The 20,241-nt window shown below is 41.0% G+C and overlaps 1 pseudogene; it reads left to right on the plus strand.

Moving 5' to 3' along the window:
- Nucleotides 1–1,434: 1,434 nt before the first annotated feature.
- On the plus strand, nucleotides 1,435–13,812 carry LOC116311482 (annotated as a pseudogene).
- The last annotated feature ends 6,429 nt before the right edge of the window (nucleotides 13,813–20,241 follow it).

Genomic DNA, 20,241 nt, shown 5'->3' on the forward strand with positions numbered 1-20,241 from the left:
AATTATACATATATATTGAAAATAAATTGAGTTATGCTACACTTGAATACGTGAGGACTGCTTTCAGTTGAAACTGTGGGTAAAATGTATGAAATGTTTGCACTTGGAAGTTGTGGTGGCCTATTTTACACCCCACCCCACTGACATGTGGTCCCACTCAAAGTGCAGATGGTGTATTTTCAGCATTGAATTTTTCTTTTTCAGGAAGTGGCCCACCTTTAAGTTTAGTATGCGTCCTGTTTTCTATTCTTAACATAGTAGCTACATGAAACTAATAATAAAAAGATAAAGCGAAGCTTTTATCTATGATGCTTTTTGCTTTTTTTGTGACAAAATCTAAATTTTTAACAGCTATTTATTGATGATATTTTTGATTGTTAAATCCTAAAATATTAGCCACTTTTTCATATGCCCTGAGGAATACTGCGTTAAAAATAACCCAATTTGTAATCCAGTGCTGGAGCAAATATGTACCAGGCCAACGATGGGTTGTTTCAACTTGGTTTGAGCCAGCACACTGGGTTAGGATAACTATCCAGAAATTGGGTTAAACTGACCAATGTTTAAAGCTGAGGTTAATAAAAATTGGGTTGAAATTCAGAACACATCACAAGGGTTATATTACAATTAGCATTTGGGTTAAGATTTCTACTTACTACAAAATTCAGCATATAGAAACTAGATTCACAACAGATTTTCTTAAAAATACTTTTATTTCAGAATTTCAGAATTTCATGAAATAAAATTTCATAATTTTATTTCAGACACATTTGACATCTTTGATCTGAATGCATATTGACTGTCAGAGAATAATTTATATTTGTCTAAGAATTTGTCTGCTTGTTCATTAAAGGTTTCTAGGATTTTGGAGAATTGTGGTAATAAAGAAACAGGCCTGTAATTTGTGAAGTGGTGTCTATCCCCAGTGCTATACAGCAGCACAACAGCTATTTTCATTTTTTTCAAAACTTTACCAATCTGTAAGTTGCAGATGTATGTTAATGGTTCTATGATTCCATCTAGGACCTTCGTGAGAATTTTCATGTCAGTATCATCACAGTCAGTAGTTGTTTTATATTTACACTGCTGTGAATAACATTGAGTTAGGGTTCCTATCAACCAGGCTTTCACCACAGTCTACAGATGGCAGTGATTTAGGAATTTGATCTGCCAGATTTGGTCCAATATTTACAAAATAATTATTAAAGCTATTGACCACATCAGCAGTATTTTCATTTATATTGCCATTGTCAATAAAATATTGAGGATAACTTTGTTGTCCATAATTATTCTTAATGATACTGTTTAAAACATCCCGTATTCTCTTTATATTATGTTTATTATTATGAGCAGAAGGTGTTGGCATCACAGCGTGCAGGAAGCACACCTGGTAAGACGAAGGAGGATCCAGGCCCGGAGTCACCCCACAGTGCCCGGAGCCTCCAGGTGATGCAGGCCCCCAAAGCTCACAAGTCATCAGAACATCGTCGGGTGAAATGGCCTCAAGCTAGTAAGGAGGAGTGGCTCCAGTTCGACGAAGATGTTGATACCATCCTGCAAGCAACTGCCAAGGGACAAGCTGACCAACGCCTAAAGACAATGACCACAATGATAGTCAGCCTAGCTGTAGAGAGGTTTGGACAAGAGGGGAAGCAGACAGCGAAGCCTCTCTATACCAAGAAAAACAGAGCCAATGAGATACATCAGCTGAGGCAGCGACTAAAGAGCCTAAAGCAGCAATTCAAGGTGGAAAGTGAGAAGGAGAGGGGACCCCTTGGGGAATTACGTAGCATAATCCGCAAGAGGTTAATGACCTTAAGGAGAGCCGAGTGGCACAGCAGGAGAATGAAGGAGAGGACCAGGAGACGAGCCGCCTTCCTAGCGAATCCCTTTGGGTTTACAAAGGGCTAGGAGAGAAGCGCAGTGGGCATTTTGTCTGCTCCAAGGCAGAGGTCGACCACTACCTCAAGGAGACCTACAGCGACGAAAGTAGAGAGCAAGATCTTGGTCCCTGTCAAGCCCTGATCAACCCGTTCTCACCAGAGCAGGAATTCGATGGGGAGGAGCCCAGCTGGAAGGAGATCCAGGAGGTGGTAAAGAGAGCAAGAGCAAGAGCAAGAGCAAGAGCAAGCTCCGCTCCGGGGCCCAGTGGAGTACCTTACAAAGTTTATAAGAACTGCCTGAGGCTACGCACTAGACTCTGCAGAATCATGAGGGTGATTTAGAGGAGGGGTAAGGTAGCAAACCAGTGGAGACGAGCGGAAGGGGTGTGGATTCCAAAGGAGGAGAAGTCCAAGAACATCGAGCAGTTCCAAACCATCTCTTTGCTGAGTGTTGAAGGGAAGATTTTCTTTAGCATCGTCGCTAAGCGACTGACAGAATATCTTCTGAAAAACTCTTACATCGATAACTCAGTCCAGAAAGAAGGGATCCCAAAGGTTCCGGGGTGCCCGGAACACATAGGCGTGGTCACACAGCTCATTAGAGAAGCCAGGGAGAACAGAGGAGACCTGGCAGTACTATGGCTTGATCTAGCAAACGCATACAGATCTATATCTATACTGAAGGGTCTTGATGAGATGATTTCCTGGGCACGCATGAGGTTCAAGCCCACCAAGTCGAGGTCGCTTGTGCTGAAGAAAGGAAAGGTCACTGAGAAATATTTGTTTTCACTAGGCACCATCAAGATACCATCACTTACTCAGAGGCCCGTGAAGAGCCTAGGTAAGGTATTTAACCGCAGCCTGAAAGATGCAGCCTCCATACAAGCGACCAACGAAGACCTGGAGACCTGGCTCTAAACAGTGAATATATCTGGCCTTCCTGGCAAGTTTAAAGGCTGGATTTATCAGCATGGAATTCTGCCCCGGATTTTGTGGCCCCTCTTACACTGAAAAAAAAAGTTCTTTCAATTTACTTGATTTTATTGTGTACATCGGTCCCACATAATATGAATAAGTATGACTGACTTAATTTTCCACTTTCCCTCAAGTAATTAATGCTTGTCAAATCAAAGTATTTTATTTACATCAGATTACTTTAAAAAATCATGTTTGATGTACATACTATTTATTTGTTACCATAATATCAATGCATTGCATAATGTCAATGTGATGGCCAAACCCGTGGCCACACTCTAAAGTCGGTAACTTTTGTATTTTCATTTCTTCATTTGAACATAGTAACACATTTTAGTTACCAATAACTTTATTGATTGGTTTGGATACATTTGTTCTATTTGTAAGCGCGCACATTTAGTTTACTTATGTATTCACACCACTTCATTACTTTGATTTTTGACTAACCTTTGTCTTTTTATTTCTTACCTGCCATCATCCCTGGGAGTTGCTGGACAAAAGATGGTAGCCAGGGTTTGAAACCATTATATGCAAAAGAGGGATAATTGGACCACACCACCACTTCCTGCTAAAGGGGAGAATATGTGTTTTCTTTACTTTAAAAACAAAGTATTTGTATTTAGTTAAATATTTGAGTTTAGGGTTTAATGGGGTTTTTGGTTTTCTTCTTTAGTATTTAGTTTATTAACAAACTAGAATGTACTGCATTGTTTTGTGATTTATGATTGTGTTTGTTTGTTACCCTTCATGTGTCACAATGGTCTGATCAGCCATTATATAAACCCCTGTGTGTCATTTCATGTTTAGGTCAATTATGTTTGTTTGGGTAGTCATTTGGTTTGTTAAGTTTGTAGTCTTAGCCTGAGTTCAGTTTTGTTTCTTTGACCTCTTTTATGAGCTCAACATTTATTACTTTTGTAAATATAATTTTTGGGGGTTAAATAAATGGAAATTATATTTTTTCTAATAATTCCTGGGACTCCTCCTGTTTTTCAACTCGGTCCATCACATCTGGTGGCAGCAGTGGGACCCTTCAGTTGAGGAGACAGGATTTTTTTGCATTTTTCTCCCCTTTTTTCTCCCCTGACAAACTTTTTGAGCCATGCAGAATGCTGTGCGCCCAAAGAGAGGAAATAAAATGGAGGCCAAAGAGGCCTTGCAGCAGCCAGAGAGGGAGAAGGAGATGGAAGAAGGAATTTCAGTTGTGGCTGGAGACACTGAAGGAGAGGATACCAGGGAGCCAACTCTGCTTGATATTGCTGGGATTCTTCAGGCTTTCATGGGACAACAGGAAGTTCGAGATAAAAAGCAGAGAGAGGATGCTATACTGCAAGAACAGCGTCTTAAGAGTTTGCAACACCAGTTTCGGCTTTTACAAATGGAAGTGCAGGCTAGAACCACCCCACTTCCAGAGCCCACATCAACTGATCCAGAGCCTGTTGAAACTCCAGCTGATTATCAGACACAAGCAACATCTCAGCATGAGGGTTCTGGCTCAGCCTCCATATTAATAGGTCAGTCTGTGCATATTCATCATCCTAAACTGGAGAAACTAGCTGTTGAAGATGATGTTGAACATTTTCTCACTACCTTTGAGAGAACTGCAGCTGCTTGTCGCTGGCCAGAGTCAGACTGGATTTTTCACCTCATTCCTCTTCTGACTGGTAAGGCTCGAAGTGCCTACGTTAATATGGATGTGGACGATTCACTGCAATATGAGAAGGTAAAAGCTGCCATTTTGCAAAAATATGACATAAACCCAGAAACATACAGGCAAAGATTTCGCTGTCTTGAAGTTTTTGATGAGAGTCCCAAGGAACTGTATGCAAGACTGAAAGAACTTTATGAGAAATGGATTCAGCCTAAAAACAGAACTATAAAAGAAGTTGGTGAAATTATTATCTTGGAGCAGTTTTTGAGAATGCTGTGTCCTGAGCTTCAGGTCTGGATTAAGGAGCATAATCCAAAGTCTGCTGCAGAGGCCGCCACCCTGGCTGATGTGTTTGTAGCTGCTCGAAGTAAGAGTCAGCCATGGAGCAACTGTGCATGGAAGGCTGCCAGAGATTCACGTCGGTCGCAACCCCCTCAGCATCCTCAGAGGTCAGCGGTGTGGGTAAGCCCTTTACAAGGGAAAACCAGCCTCCAAATGCCTCGAAGCCAGGTAAAAGGCCACCAGTGTGCTACCTTTGTGGACAGGAAGGTCACACTAAGCCCATGTGTCCTAATAATCAAAGCAAATTATCTCAGATGTGTTTTGTGCCTCATCAGAATGTGGATATTAAATCTGAGAGAAAGCAGTCAAATAAAATCACCACAGTTAAGATTAATGGACAAGAAATGAATGCTTTAATAGATACTGGCAGCACACAGACTCTGGTACACAGGAAATATGTGTCAAATGACTACACATGCCCTTCTGAAATCATATCAGTTTGCTGTATACATGGTGATGAAAGACCATACCCTACTACTGATCTGTTTATTGAAGTGCAAGGGACGCCCTATCTGTTAAAGGTTGGTGTAGCTGATAATCTGCCCTATCCTGTAGTTCTTGGGGAGGATCTGCCAGTCATCTATGATTTGTTGAGAGAAGTGCAGGAGGGTGAAAAAGACGTGAAAAATTTCAACACACTGTTGGAAAGACATCAGTTCAGGCTGCTCCAGATATGCCTTTAGGTTTTTCAGTACCTACAAACATCAGACAAATGCAGCAGGCTGATCCAACTTTGTCTGCCATGTTGCTGAGGGCTAAGGAAAAGGACTCTGTTGAATCTGACACAAATAAAGAGCAGTTCATTCTGCAAGATGGCATTTTATACCACCAGCATGGCCAGGTTAAGCAGTTAGTGGTCCCTAAAGCGGCTCGTGAAACAGTGCTTACTTTGGGGCACTCCATTCCCTGGGCTGGCCACCTGGGGAAGCATAAAACCACTGCTCGCATTAAGCGATACTTTTTTTGGCCTGGCTTGCGCTCAGATGTTGCCATGTTTTGCAGGAGTTGTCCTCAATGTCAGAAGACTTCAATTAGGGTCCCCACCAAAGCACCACTCCAACCTCTCCCAATCATTGGTATACCATTTCAGCGCCTTGGCATGGACGTAGTTGGTCCTGTGGAAAAAAGTAAAGCTGGAAATCGCTTTATGTTAGTCATTACAGACTATGCTACGAGGTATCCTGAAGTCTTTCCATTAAAAACTGTTAAAGCAAAAGCTGTAGCTTCCTCATTGATTCAACTGTTCTCAAGAGTTGGATTCCCACAGGAGATTTTAACTGACCAAGGCACTAATTTTATGTCCACACTGTTGAAACAGGTTTATAAGCTGTTAGGCATCAGGAGTGTGCGGACAACCCCTTATCACCCACAGACAGATGGACTGATGGAGCGCTTCAACCAAACTCTCAAACAAATGCTCCGAAAGTTTGTCAATGATACAGGGTCTGATTGGGACCAGTGGCTGCCATACCTCCTTTTTGCCTACAGGGAAGTTCCTCAAGCCTCCACTGGCTTCTCCCCATTTGAGCTTCTTTATGGCCATGAGGTGAGAGGTCCATTGTCCCTGCTGAAGGACTCATGGGAGGGAGAGCAAGGTAAAGGGGAATCGGTCAGTGTTATTTCATATGTCATTCATATGAGGGAAAAGCTTCAGCAGATGAGTGAACTGGCACAGAGCCATATGGCAGCTGCTCAGAAGCAACAAAAGATTTTGTTTGATAGGAAAGCTCGCCACAGGAGTTTTGTCCCTGGCCAGAAGGTTTTGGTCATGTTGCCAACTTCTGACAGCAAGTTGCTGGCAAAGAGGCAGGGACCCTTCAAGTACAGAAGAAACTTGGACCTACTACCTACAAAGTTTCCACACCAGGTCTCCAGCGAGGGAGTAGAGTGCTCCATGTTAACCTTCTTAAGGAATGGATTCCACGCACTGAGAATAAAACAGAGGGGTTGCTTATTCACAGCGTGGATGAGGAGGAAGAAGTTAATGACTACTTGCCTTCAGTAACAGCCTCTGTCCTGGACCTGAACCATCTCACCAGTGAGCAACAGTCTCAGGTAACACCTCTGATTAGTTCAGACATATTTCAAAAGTACCCAGGTCGCACCAGTCTGGTGGAGCATGACATTGTTTTAAAACCTGATGCAGCTGTGAAGCGTATGAGTTACAGGATACCAGAACGCTTCCTGGTGGAGTTAAAGGAGGAGGTGGACCTCATGCTGTCTCTTGGAATCATCCAACCTTCAGCAAGTGAGTGGTGCAACCCTGTTGTGTTGGCTCCGAAAAAGGATAGCACAATACGATTTTGCATCGACTTCAGGTACCTCAATTCCATATCAAAATTTGACTCTTACCCAATGCCACGCATTGACGATCTCATCGAGCGTTTGGGGAAGGCAAAATATCTAACAACCATTGATCTCTCCAAGGGATACTGGCAAGTACCTCTCACTAAACAGTCTCAAGAGTTGACAGCATTCCGTACTCCGTGGGGATTGTTCGAGTTCACAGTCCTGCCATTTGGTCTGCATGGGGCCCCAGCAACATTTCAAAGACTAATGGATAAGGTACTCTGTGGTCTCTCAGCATTCACCTGTGCGTACCTTGATGATGTTGTTGTTTTCAGTGGAACTTGGGAAGAGCATGTGGATCACCTAAGGGTCGTGTTGGATCGGCTGCGTTCCGCAGGCCTTACCATCAATCCAGCAAAGTGTGCTCTTGCTAGGACTGAAGTCCAGTACCTCGGGTTTACTGTTGGAGGTGGGACAATTAAACCGCAGGTTGACAAAATTAATGCAATTGCATCATGTCCTCTTCCACAAACCAGGAAACAGCTGCGATCCTTCCTCGGCATGGCTGTGTTCTATAACAGATTCATTTCCAACTTCTCAGCGAGAGCAGCCCCACTGACGGACAGGACTGGCTCAAGATGTCCCAATAAGATTCAGTGGACAGCTGAAGCCGTTGCAGCTTTCAAAGACATTCGCCAGTCCCTGAGTAAGGACCCCGTTCTGCACTCACCAGATTTCACAAAAGACTTTACATTGCAGACTGATGCTTCTGAAAGAGGTCTGGGAGCAGTGCTTCTGCAGGGACCACCAGAGGATCGACATCCTGTCGCCTACATCAGCCGTAAGCTGCTACCAAGGGAGAGCCGCTACGCAACGGTTGAGAAGGAAGCCTTGGCCATTAAATGGGCACTTGACTCTTTCAAATATTATTTGTTGGGAAGAGAATTCATCCTTCAAACTGACCACAAAGCCCTGCAGTGGCTGGAAAGGATGAAAGACACTAATGGGAGAATCACCAGGTGGTATCTGGCTATGCAGCCATACCGGTTTAAGGTTCACTACATCCCTGGTAAAGACAACACCACTGCTGATTACCTCTCTCGCTGCCCGATGGAAGATCAAGAAGTGGGGGTGTGTGATGGCCAAACCCGTACCACACTCTAAAGTCGGTAACTTTTGTATTTTCATTTCTTCATTTGAACATAGTAACACATTTTAGTTACCAATAACTTTATTGATTGGTTTGGATACATTTGTTCTATTTGTAAGCACGCACATTTAGTTTACTTATGTATTCACACCACTTCATTACTTTGATTTTTGACTAACCTTTGTCTTTTTATTTCTTACCTGCCATCATCCCTGGGAGTTGCTGGACAAAAGATGGTAGCCAGGGGTTTGAAACCATTATATGCAAAAGAGGGATAATTGGACCACACCACCACTTCCTGCTAAAGGGAGAATATGTGTTTTCTTTACTTTAAAAACAAAGTATTTGTATTTAGTTAAATATTTGAGTTTAGGGTTTAATGGGGTTTTGGTTTTCTTCTTTAGTATTTAGTTTATTAACAAACTAGAATGTACTGCATTGTTTTGTGATTTATGATTGTGTTTGTTTGTTACCCTTCATGTGTCACAATGGTCTGATCAGCCATTATATAAACCCCTGTGTGTCATTTCATGTTTAGGTCAATTATGTTTGTTTGGGTAGTCATTTGGTTTGTTAAGTTTGTAGTCTTAGCCTGAGTTCAGTTTTGTTTCTTTGACCTCTTTTATGAGCTCAACATTTATTACTTTTGTAAATATAATTTTTGGGGGTTAAATAAATGGAAATTATATTTTTTCTAATAATTCCTGGGACTCCTCCTGTTTTTCAACTCGGTCCATCACAGTCAATATATTTTAATGTTTAACACCAACTTATTTTTGATTGTCAGTGGTATGCAATGATATTGTGTAATGTAAACACATTGCAATTATGTTCCTGCAACACAAATTATGGCTTTAAATCCTACTTAATTTTTTCAATTGAAATATTAACTGATCATTATTGACAAAAAAGGCAAAGACTGAGTGCTGCTGAACAATTCACATTTATTAAACTGTAACAGCAGTGAAAGCAGTAAGCTGCCATGAACAACCCCAAAATCACATCCATATAAACTTAAACACATTTTTAAAGATAGCCTGCAGAAATACCTAAAAGAAAAATTTAAAACATTTGCAAATATTTCACAAAAAACTAAGCTTAGCAGCAAATAAAAGAAAGTGCTTATAGATGATCCTGTCATCTCTTACATATAACATTTGTATTAATTACACAATTGAAAATTTAAACTAAATTAAGACTACCTGAAAAAAGCAACACGCTTTTATGAATAAACAGATTTACACAAATATAACTTGTGTATTATTTGACAACAGTTTCAGCTTCTGTACAAGTATTTACCTGTACAAAATTTCAACTAAGTTGAGCCTTAAATGACATTGTTACATAACTAATACCAAACACCTACATGAATCTTAATCTTCCTTTTAAACATAAGCAGGCCATTAAGGATGACTCAGAACATATTGCTAAAAATCGTCAGTAAAAATTTCTTACAACATGATACCAGAAGGAAAGATCATCCTGCATTGCAGTCACAAGAGGGGAAAGCAATAAAAAGATAAGCAATATAACGTTACTGAACACAAAATGAAAAACTGCAAAGAATTGCAGAAGTGCTGTCTTTGACTTCTCAATGAAACAGATGGTTTTTAAAAGCAAGAACTTTAGAGAGTTTAGCTCCATCCAGTTCCATGAAAACCTTCTGGAAAATGTCAAAGGTGTAGCGGAGGTCAGCAGGGTAGGCAAGGTTTAATGCATACATGAGTCTAAATAGCATTATCACAGCAAATGCTACATTATCCAAGTTCTTCGCCACCCTGATGCCTGCAAGGACAACTCTTGTTCTTCTGCTGAAGCTTGCTCTTTAAGAAGATAAATTCGAACAGTGGTGTCTTCAGCAGTCTCATTGATGGCACGTTCTTCCATGCCCTGTAAAAGAGAAGCCATGTTAGTCATTTTATGCCAAGTAAGTAATATGACACACTGTGGAAAGTCCGAAAAAAAAAAGAAAAAAAAAAAAGGACAAGTACATACCACATACTCCCGGATAAGCATGCCTGGGTCTTCACCCATGTAGATACACACTCCCTTGACACACTCGCGTCCAGCATCAACATCTTCACACTGAAATGAAATGTATGTAATTAGCATATTCATTCAGCCCTTGTCCTTGATTTAAGTTTTAATAGTGTACTTTACATGAATGTTTTTAAAGTAAAGGCACACAAATTAATAATAGGTTTACTGGCAATTAATAATAAGTTGACAAAGTGAAGGTTAAAAAAACAAGCAGATGTAAAAATACAAAATGAGAGAATTTATCATGGGAAAACATTTGAAATCTTCCACAATTATAAAGTTTCATCCAAAGAGGATCATGTTAAGTGAGTGTTGAGGCTTTATCACTTACATTATCCATTTGTGCCACAATTCTTTCCAATATTAGTCCAAGCTCTCCTCTTCTGTTGACCAACTTCACCAGGTTGTCCAAGTGGAGATCCAGCTGAGCCGGGAACTTTGTTTGAGGGGGGATGGTGGCAATTCTTTTAAACTCAGCGTTGATCTGAAAACATGAGCACAGAGGAATGAGCTTCAAAGGTTTAATACCTGGAAGAAGACTGCAATCACTCATGCTGAAGAAATGGGCTGTCAAATAACAACTGTGCCTTAATCATTTTAGGCTAATACCGCAAGAACACTGTGTATGAGGCAAACCTTACCTCATGGAAGTCAAATAGAGAAGTCTGAAACTGCCCTGAAGACCACACTGTCTCTTGACTTCAACGATGAGATCCTCAGTTGATTCAGGCGCTTCTTTAGGACCATAGGACTCTGTAGGCAAAAAAGAATTACATATCAGACATTCAGAAAGAATCATTTCAGTTTAGTTTTCATACAGCTATCCATACCCAATAGTCAAAGTTATAAAGATCAGACATAAAAAAAGAAGAAGAATTTATCTAATGAAATACATGCGACTGAACCTATTACACTTATCTGAACACCTTTTATTTCTATATGCTTTTTTAAAGTCACAATGTGGACTGATCCAATCTTATAGTCGACCAATGGATAAGTATCAAGGAGTTAACAGAGTGAAACGAGAGTGAATATTCTTGTGGATACTGGGCTGAGCTCAAAAGCTCTGTCGTGCTCTCTGTACCAGCCACCAAGCTCTCTGACAATGTAGAATATGCTGTGGTACAATGCAGATATGGTTTTTCAGTATTCTGGCAATCCACCTGCTGCCCTTTGGGCCAGTACCATTCCCTTTCTATAAGTTATGCCCTTTAATGTCACACACTGTGCAAGGTTGACCTCCAGAATGTCAGGGAATATGTACCTAATGACTTAAGCTATCTCCTCTTTAAGCAAATCCACTAGAAAAGCTGATACAGCTGAGACCTCTAATTCAGACTTGTCAAGAGATGGGGAGTTTAGATGGTAAGCTATCATTATCTGATGTTTTGACTTCTGTGATCATAAAGGTAAAAATTCCACCATCACAAAAAACATTAATTTTAATTGAAAAAAGGTATTCCGGTCCAGAAGAGTAACAATCTTTCTCTCATTTATATATAATGTTTTGAGAAGCAGCTCACATATGTTCCACACAAAGTAGAAAAAAAAGGGGAAAAAAAGGGTCCTGATTTTTGTTAGGACAATGTTGGAAAATTCACAATACATCACTTAATAAACTTATCTCCTTGTAGATATCTGCTGTATTATTTGGGCTTGACCAATAGAATAGTCAAGTAAGTGACACTTCACCTAAAACAATGACTAAATGGAAAAATGATTTGGCATTTATGGGCACAGGTTCTTAAACCCACGTCTAAGGTGGCAGGATCCTTATTATAACTTGAGTGCGTGTCAGCAGCAAGAATTAAGGTATGGCACTGTGGCGCTCCCAGCTTCTTAAACTCTGACGGTTACAGCCAGACTAATTAGCCTTAGCCACTGTAGCCATAACTAGCATGAGTAACACAAACACTATTGCGCTCTCTCAGTGACGTTTTAACTTGCTAAGCCATCAAAAACGCCAGTGCTCTCTGTCACAGACATAAATTCCATATCTGACCGACAACAGCTGCTTTCTCCCGACTATGTGCAATTTGTTACTATTTTTCAGCTTTAGCCACGAAGCTAATACCAACTTTAGCTAGCACTGTAAAAACAACATGTAGAGGCATTACAGATTACTTTTCATATAGCATGCACTACAACAATTCTGTGAAAACGTACCCAACTAAAACAAATGTATTTAAATTACTTACCTTCTCAGTATGCCTGACTCAGTGCCAAAGGTTGCATGTGGCTAAACAGTCTTCCAGAATCTGGCGGTTAATTGCGCTCTCCTTAAATTATGTTGTTGTCTTATTGGATAAGACTCTAGGTCTTATTATCCAATCATATTTAGTTGTTGTCTTTGAATATATTGCATCATTTCCGGTTGTGGTCAAACATGATTACAATGGTTTTAGTATTCTAATTTAGTCACTGTAAATCAATGCAAGAAAAATGAGTAGTCTCAGTATTGTTTATAATCAAGTAAATTGTACTTTATTCAATCATGTAAATAAGAGAAACATGAAAGGCTTGTGTAGAATTAACTAAATTCATTTGTGTAAATTCAAAAGCCTGCTAATTCCCCATCTCAACAGTGGAAGGATTCGAGATGAGGATCAGCAGGTTTCTGCGCAGGTGGTTGGGACTGCCACAAAGCCTGAGTAGCATCGCTCTGTATGGTCATAACAACAAGCTAAAGCTCCCCTTTAGCAGCCTAAGTGAGGAGTTCATGCTGAGCCGGTCCAGGGAGCTGCTCCAATATCGGGAGTCCAGTGACCCCTGGGTTGCCCTGGCTGGAATAGAGGTTAGGACCGGGCGGAAGTGGAGGGCTTCTGAAGCTGTAGACATTGCAGTATCAAGGCTGCAGCAAAGGGTGATAGTGGGTACAGTGGCCCAGGGAAAAGTGGGCTTGGGTAGCAGTAGAACACCGAACTACAACAAGGCACAGGGGAAAGAGAAGCGGTCACTGATCCTTGAGGAGGTGCGAGCAGGAGTTGAGGAGAAGCGAACCAGCTAAATTGTGCAATTGAGGCAGCAGGCTTGGAAAAGATGGCAGCAAGCTGTAGTGCCTAAGGTCACATGGAATGAGCTGTGGAAAGCAGAACCCCAGCAGATAAAATTCCTGATTCGGGCAGTATACGATGTGCTACCAAGTCCATCGAATCTCTTCACTTGGGGGAAGGTGGAGACACCAGGCTGTCTTCTCTGTCAGAAGAGAGGAACCCTGGAGCATTTTAAGTTGCTGCCCAAAAGCCCTGGCCCAAGGGCGATATGGATGGCGACACGACCAAGTCCTGAAGGCATACAAAATGCTAGGCATCGTAGGGGCTAACCAGCGAAGAGCCATCAAGTTGGCCACCAACGCAGCAGAAGCGGCGTCGAGGTGGCTGTGGATCAAAAGAGGAGAGGAATGGCATGTAGGGTTAGTGCTACCTGGACACAAGCTGGGGCTTGGTCAACCCTGGCTGGGTCGCCTGGGAGAGGGGGTCTGATTGTTGAAAGACCCGAAACCCCCAATGACCCCAGGTTACATCACTGATGATGTGTCCAGGGGCACCAAAGGGTGTATCATAAACTATTATTGATCAGTGTTTTACTATAATACTCCTTTCTACATATACATATAATATTGTTCAACTTATTTTTGTATTTTTTATATTTATTTTCTGCATCTTTTGTTCTTTGTTTCAGGAATTCCCTATAGAGTGTATTTTCATTTTTACATGCATTATGTAAACCCTTAGTGATCCATGGTCTATCTGAATATTTTTGCTTTCTGTTATAGTGTATTGTTGGACAGCTTTTATCATATAATTCCATGAATATTCTTAATAATGTGCCATACGCAATATGACTTTGACTTTCTTTTTAAACATTATCCCTGTTCTGATTTAATAGATCATTGTTAAGTGCATTCATGGTTTCTTCTGTCCTTACATGTGTGGATCTCAGTTGTTCCTCTTGAATCATTTTTCAAAGACAATACCATTTTGAAAATGTACTTAGTAGTTAAAATAACACTTTTTTGTTTTTTTACCTCTGTCCAATTTTTGCCAGGGATGTTATATTTTCTCTGTTTTGAATTGAAATGCTATCTAAATGCTTCTTCCCCCATAAATTAAAAGAGCTTGAGGTTACAATTCATGTCCATGTCGATTATTTGATTCTGTCGCCCACCAAAGCCCTTTAAAATAAAAAAAATAAATAAATAAAAATAAAAAAAGTGCTTTTGGGCAATTTTTTTAGTGTGATTAATCGAGATGAATTAATTACAAAGCCTATAATTAATTAGATACATTTTTTAAATAATGTATACTTTATTGATCCCCGTGGGCAAATTCTTCTCTGCATTTAACCCATTCACTCAGTGAAGCAGTGGGCAGCAACCAGTGCGGCGCCCGGGGAGCAGTGTGTGGGGACGGTACTTTGCTCACGGGTATCTCAGGTTAGCCGTTCAGGGGATTCGATTTCCCAACCTTCTGATCATGGGGCAACCGCTTTACCTACTGAGCTATCCCTGCCCCAGGCATAATGAAGTCTCATCTGGACCAGGGCATGACTGAGCTCCTGGACAGTGTCCCAGAGGTGTTCTACTGGATTTTTCTATTGGTGTTCTATGGTATTAATTCCTTCATCTTCCAGGAACTGCCTGCATGCTTTCCATGGCTTTGATCTGTTCCAATCTGTCACATGTGCTAAGGGTAAACCTGCTTTTGTCTGTGTCCATCACATCTGTGTTCATCGCAGTGCACAGGTGGACCTGTGGTGGACCTGCCAATTGTGGCGTTCAGTGGCAAATGCCAATTGGGCACCACGGTGTCAGCGAGCGAACACAGGACCTGCCAGAGCAGACCTTCCCAAAGTGTGGGGCCCGCCCCCTGGGGGGATGAAAGGGGGGGGGGGGGACAAAACGCTTGGACACTGCTAGCACGGGGCGCCTACAGAAACGCAAAGCAGGAGATGAAGCATCACTGAATATGTTTCCAAACCAACTTCATTCTAAGCCAAAGACTAGAAAATATGGTGAAGCATATCTTCCCTTTGCTTCACCTGCACAAGTGCCGAGGTAGGTCTCCCTGCAGAATTGGTTTTCCCTTCGTCGGGAGCAGCGCTGGGTTCTTCAAATCACGTACAAACAGTATCCCACATTCATGATTTTTAGTTCACAAACACTTCTTGTAATGGCTAACTACTCCTACTCCTGACATTTTGGAGATATACATACTATACTATACTTTATACAGTAAAGTTGCACTGGGATACAAATTGTCAAAGGAAAATTGTACTTAGTAGTCAGTATAATCTTTTAATGATATAAGTTTCCATATATGCTTAGAGGCATATAATCGATTGTGTAGTGATAGGATGTGTGATCTTTAGTAGGCTTTGTGTGCATTCCAGGGTGTTCTGGTATTCAAACCCACATCCTGGGAGCATGGGAAAAGGGCATACCTTCTTTTTATGATAGGATAAACGTATCTATGTCTGTTTTACTCTAAGTGCATTTTGTTTAGATGAACTGCCGGACTTCCAGACCAGCAGGTTTAGGGAAGTCAATTATGGGGTCACACTCTGACCCCACACACACACACACACATACACACACACCCAATGATGTATAAATAAAGACCAGGGCAGTGGCACGGTGCAAGTCTCAGAGCCCTCACTTCTGTGCGAGTGCTGTGACTGCCCTTGCTTGCAAGTAACTAACTGCAGTGTGTGTTTCTCCTCTCTGATTCGAAGCTGAAGAAGTGTCTTAGAATACATCTCTTGTCATTTGTTTTGGTCCTCCGAGCCGGAGCAGAAACATCAGAACTGTTATCTGTGACTCTGCTCTAGGATCTGGCGGACTGAGTCCTGACGCCGTGTTTGTGCACAGCCCTTTTAGAATTTGGGTCCGGACCGGTGTTTATAGTCTGATCCACTGCGGTGGGATTCAGTCTGACGATCCAAACCACCAGTGAGTCTTCTGAGGGTGAGAAACACTATTTTGATATATAAAACGGCCGCAAAGGTTGAAAGAAACGTGATAAAATAGGTTAGGGTTCGCCGAAAGGAACCGAATTAGGCTTAGGCTTTAGAGGTAGCCGTAATTACTTCGTAACAAATTAAAATTGGTTAAGGTTCGCCGAAAGGAACCAAATTAGACTTGGGTTTTAGAAGTAGCCGGAATTACTTCGTGAAATGCGCAAAATAGGTTGGAAGTAGCCGCAATTACTTCATGAAACACGTGAAATAGGTTGAGTTCGCCAAAAAGGAACTGTGTTTAGACTGGTTTTAGAAGTGGCCGTGAAATACTTCGTGACAAATTAGCGCGCAATTGTCTATCTGTGTGTATGTATATGTGTGTTTGGGAGTAAGTTGATTTTACAGCACAATACACTGCTGAACTACTTCCATTGTTGTTTTTTATTGTTTTCTTTGCTTGAGGCTCACGTACTGGTGACAGAAGGGAAAGGTTGAGTTCCGCCTCATAAAACTGACACAGCTCCGTGCGCGGAGTAGAAGGGCGTGTCAGCCACCACCCTGAAGTCAAGAGTGCCAGTGACGGCCCAGCAAAATCTTCGAAAATGGGGGATAAACAAGTAAAATTAACACCTGATGAGAAATGGTTAGAAAAACAACAAACCGGAGCAGGTAAAATCAGTGCAAATAGGTGGAGAAATCCACAAAAAGCCCTGATAAACAACAGCCGGTGCTCCAGACCATTAATTTAACCAGATGTTAACAGTAATCTGCATTAAGCTTAGGGTTGCTCAAATTCAGTACTCCACATCAAGTTCACCAGGGAAGACACAAAGGACAACTGTTTGCCTTTCCTGGACTGCACCGTGCGCATTGAAGTTTACCGGAAGCCCACACACACAGACCAGTACCTCCTCTTTGACTCCCATCACCCTCTGGAACACAAACTTGGGGTTATCGCGACCCTACACCACCGGGCAGAACTTGTTCCCTCTAAGCCTGAAGGAAAAAAGAAGGAACACACACACGTAAAGGAAGCACTTAAAACATGTGGTTATCCTAATTGAGCATTTATAAAGTCAGCAAAGATGCACAGAAAAGAAGATCAGACACCAGCGAGGGAGGATAAGAAAGACAGACGCAACAACGTTGTCATCCCCTATGTAGCCGGTGTATCAGAGAAACTCAGGAGAGTTTTCTCCAAGCACGACATCCCAGTGTACTTCAGACCCAGCAACACACTCAGACAGAAACTGGTTCACCCGAAAGACAAAACTCCAAAACACAGACTGAACAACGTGGTGTATGCTGTACAGTGCAGCGAGGAATGCCCAGACCTCTACATTGGAGAGACCAAACAGCCACTTCACAAGCGCATGGCACAACATAGAAGAGCCACCTCCACAGGACAAGGCCATCTATGTCCACTGTGAGCAACCATCTTTGAACAGAGGCGGTGGTTTACGACACCAACTATCTGCCATCTATAATCCAGTTTTGAGTTCCCTCCCCAGACGCCTTAACGCCCACTCACATCCTGGGCCATCTGACCTCAGGAAATCACATGATACTGTGGGGCCAGGTTTCACAATGAGCTCACCGGAAACTCTGGCTGATTAGGACCCACACCCGCTTTCACACCTTGGCTCATGTGATTAGAGGATCACCAGGGGGTCCTTTGTCCCTCTTTGGGGGGATACTCCCACTGGGTTTAAATCTGGGACTCTCGGCCATTTGACCTTAGAACTGAAGAAGCTTCTCGGATGAGAGGTGAAACGTCTTCAAGCAACTTAAAGAAGTCCAGACGCTTTTCTTTGCAAACTCCTTTGACGATGTTTGTTAAGGATAGTGATTGATTCATTTGACAGAATCCTTTGTACAACCAGCTCCTCCATTCTGTTTTCATCAGCCCACATGTCTGTGCTACCCTAAGCCACACTAATGATCTGTTCTTACATCTGATGAGCACACACATGTCAGCAGCTTGTCAATGTGTCCTTTTCGCATGAAAAGAAACAGAATCAGGTCCACAAAAGGACTGAGCAAAAACGATATCAAAACGATAGAAGAGTAACCATAAATAGGCAGGCAGGGCTCTGAAGGTCCGAGCTAAGCAGAAGATGAACAGGGGGCCTGGGAAGGGCGGCATAAACGATTAAACGTTCTAATTCATAAAGCACTATGGCAAGAGGGACACTGACTATACAAAAAGCCCAGACCAGGACACAGACCAGCACAGAACTCCTTGTTTGTCTGAGGCAGTCCAACAGTGGATATGTGATGTAAAAACACCTGCAACACAAGAAAGACACAAATTTGTATTACAGTGCAGAATAATATGATTCTGACTGTAAGGATGCTTCACAGTACAATATAATGTTCAGAGACATGCAGGTACCTTTCCAGAGCAATGCACATCCTGAAGTAAAGACTGGCCATCACACACAAGAGATGATTAACAGCAGGTATGCTACTGCTTATTCTTAATGTCCAAACAATCATTATGCAGATCTGGATTAGATTGGAGGTGAGGAGGTTTGTGTAATAGATGACAGGGACTGAACTCCTTCGCACCTGCAGGAAATATAAATTAATATTTAAATTAATAAACACTAAATGCAGTAATAAACACGACATGCTGTTTATGATGCTTTCTGGCAGCACCAGGAGACTCATTTGCAAAACAACTATGAACATTTCTTTCAGATTGTAGCAAACTTTTTAAAAGTGGCCCTTGACTTCCTTGCTTTTCAGACTTTTATCTAATGTCAGAACTTTGTTTTTAAAAGCTCTTAATGGTTCAAACTGCTGGTGCATGTAAAGCAATAGAGGGCAAAATGCTCACTGTGGTTTCTTCACAACACTGTAGCATCCCTGGGTGAATGATGGTCTTTTATACTGATGCTTCACAGAATTTGATATGTGGTTCATTGAAATATTTGGTGAAGACACCATAAAATCTAGGAACAAAAAACAAATCCCAAAATATTACCACCGTAAAATACAATATCAAGGAAACACATATTTCTCCTGCACACATATAAACTATGGCATGCACATAAAATTTACTCTGGAAAAAGTAAATTGATGGAGGTTCTTATGGCTCGTTCACTAAAAAGGAGAAAGTTCTTTGGCTCTCAGGCGGCTCTTCAGAGTTTTTGTTTCTTGAATTAATTTAAAGTCATTTTTTTTGTAAACTGAATTGTTAATAAATAAAACATATATTATATGAAATGATTATTATTATATGGCTTTTTATACTCACATGGAGCAGAGTGCTACAGAAGATAGATTATAAAGTACAAAAAAATACCCATCTTGATTTAAAAAAAGATTCAGTCTCTCATAGTATGTATAACATTCATAAGCTTTTAACTTTTTAACTATTTAGAGTGAAACAACATAGAGAATCACACAATAAAATATACATTAAAATACATGTGTACAACGTAAAAAAAAAAAAAAAATCCTAAAAAAAACCAGTAATATTCCGGCAGCTGGGGCGCCAAAATAATACCAGAAAATAACAGAAAATAACTTTCCCATAAAAATCGGTTATTTTTGGTAATGACAATACAAAGAACTGCCAATTCTTGAGCCACGATCGCCCTAAATAACAATAATTATTATTATTATTTCATGTAAAAAAATGGTTATACGAATCATTTTATATATTTTTCCATAGCATTACATTTGAATTTAACACGTCAGTCTTTCAAATAACGGACAAATATTTGTGAAATTATGATGCATTTGTGAATGTATTTTATCTAAATATCCACATGTACAGACAAATACATTTAAAAATTACAAATACATTTTAAAAAAAACCAAGAAAATTATGTTTTATTACATTTACAGTGATTTTACATTCATTTACATTTGAAATGTAAAATCGCCGTCTATTTGTAAATTTAATGATATACTACAGGGAGTGCAGAATTATTAGGCAAATG

Source organism: Oreochromis aureus, linkage group 13 (genome assembly GCF_013358895.1).
Source record: "Oreochromis aureus strain Israel breed Guangdong linkage group 13, ZZ_aureus, whole genome shotgun sequence".
NCBI classification, from domain to species: domain Eukaryota; kingdom Metazoa; phylum Chordata; class Actinopteri; order Cichliformes; family Cichlidae; genus Oreochromis; species Oreochromis aureus.